The following is a 2,500-nucleotide window of genomic DNA, read 5'->3' as shown; positions in this document are numbered from 1 at the left end:
TGCTAGAAGAAAAAGAAGAAAATGATCCCTGAAATCAGGAAAACAAATGATATGTGAAATGATTTAATGATAATCATAACATAAATTGAACCCTCAATGAAATTATCAAAGTTGAGAGTGCCTTGTAGAGAGGGCAAATATTTTAATGGAAGGCTTTGAGACCCAAGGCCTATTAAGGTCAAAAGTTAGAAAATGAAAAACAGTAATGGAAACTGATTGGAAAGATTATGAAACCCCCCCTAAAGGAAATGTGATGAATATAAAGAAGCATGGATTATCACCAGGACTTTGAAGCCTATGAAAAAAGGCAAAGTCAAAAAAACGTTGATAAAGAGTCTAAACCCTAAGAGTGAAACAGAGGAAAAAGACGGAGCAGGAAAACACTGGTATTATTTCCCACCTAACTGACTAAGGACATTCAGTTCGCTGCGAAGCATACCTAGCGAACAAAGGCAAGGTTAATGAAACGCCCCACCGCTACAAAATACTACCTGTTAAGGTCCAGCTCCACCCCAAAGTAGGGGGAAACCGACATCAATTATCTTAACAACAGTAGGTAATGTAGACAGGCAAAGAAATATATTTTATTTTGAGACTCTCTGGATGCTAAATTACAGGATTACATCCAAAAAGTAACCAAAACAAAACCTACAGACCTAGAGGACATGCAAAGAAAAACAATTAGTCAATGATGCTTCTTACAAAACTCATCCTGAAGGAAGTCATAATAAAGAGATTTTAAAAGTGGATATACGATAGTGAAGAAGGAAAGAGAGAAATTAAGAGAGCAGAAGGAGGAGGTGAGCTCTTTATATCAGAAAATTTAGCAACTAGAATGGTTACTGAATAGAATACGCTAATAGTACAGTTGAAATACTTGGGTATGGCTAAAGATAGCAAAAAAGCTATACATTAGTTTAACAGGACCTCCTGGAACAACAAAACAGCTTCAAAGAATCTCTAGCTTATTAGTTTTACATGTCAATACAAGGGTAATTGTTGCTATTATTATCTTGGGGGATTTTAATTTCCCCTTTTTCGATGTGAAACAAAAGAAAAGAAAGGATTGATCAATGCCTCTAAAGCTGAAAAACACATCGAGAAGCTTGTTAGAATGTGAAAGAATTTTTTAGCCTTAACCCAAATCATCAATATTCATACTAGGAAGAAAATATACTGACCCCGTGTTTTCATTTAGTTAGGGAAGATGTACACATCAGATCATCAACGTAATACAGCCAAATCGGACCACTAAATATTTGGATAATCACAATGAATAAGGTTAATAATTAGAAATGTAGTAATATACAGATAGCCGTAAGCAGAAAGAGTCTTAGATTCTTTTACTTGTGTCCATAATCAAATTAGATGGAAAAATATATAATCAACTCTAGTTAAAGTCACTGAAAGATATTGACGGCCTCTTACTCCAATAAGATATACGATATAGAAGCTGATAAGGCCTTTAATGTGTTCGTGTAGAATGTTTGTCCCCCAAAAAAACACAATCTAGATACTGTTATAACCAAAGATCGAAGGATCATGGGTTTAGAAAAACAAGAAAATTAAAGTGAACAAAGTGATAAAAACAACAGATCAGATCAAGAAGAAAAGGATCAAAGCAGATGAACAAGGGTTTTGGAATATAAGATTAAAACTGGCTATAATAACCAAATACCAGCCGCAGATAAAGTGCAGTGGACTATATAACAGAATGCAAAATTTTTTTTCTCTTATCAAACAACAGGTGAAAGAGGAGTACAGAAATTGGGCCGCTTGGTATATTGTGCAGTTGGTAATCGATTCATAGGAAATGGCTGAATTACTCAAATGCAATATAAGAAGTCAGATAGTGTCCCAAGTAATAGAAAAACTTAATATCAGACCCACAGAAACATTTTAGTATTATTAGTAATGAAGATGAATGTCTCACTGACTTCATATTCGATGAAAAAGATATTCTTGAAGCAGTAAGTGAAATACAACAAACTCAGCAGCTGGACCAGATGAAATCCAGCAATCTTTTTAAAAAAACTGCAAAGAAACCATAGCAAAGCCACTGGTAACTTTGTGGAGGAAATCTTTGGACATGGGGACTATCCCCAGCTTACTGAAAGAGGGTACTATAATTCCAATATATAAAGGTGGAAACAAAGGTCAGGCCAAAAATTATAGACCAGTAGCACTAACATCTCATATAATAAAAATATTTGAAAGGGTAGTGAGGAAAAAAATTGTTCAAATTTTAGAAAAAGAAAACAAGATAAACCCCGGGCAACATGGATTCAGAAGTGGTAGATCTTGTTTATCACAGATCCTGACACACTTCGAACACATACTAAGGGACCTAATTGAAAATAGAGAAGTTGACGTAATATATCTAGACTTTGCAAAAGCTTTTGACAAAGTAGATCACGGCATCCTGCTACATAAGATTAAAGACCTTGGAATCGGCGGGAAAGTTGGAAGATGGATTTACAACTTCCTAATAAATCGTAAA

Source organism: Penaeus japonicus, unplaced genomic scaffold (genome assembly GCF_977035675.1).
Source record: "Penaeus japonicus unplaced genomic scaffold, GWHDUDI00000001_assembly GWHDUDI00000005, whole genome shotgun sequence".
Lineage (NCBI taxonomy): Eukaryota > Metazoa > Arthropoda > Malacostraca > Decapoda > Penaeidae > Penaeus > Penaeus japonicus.
This window is presented reverse-complemented; position numbering follows the sequence as displayed.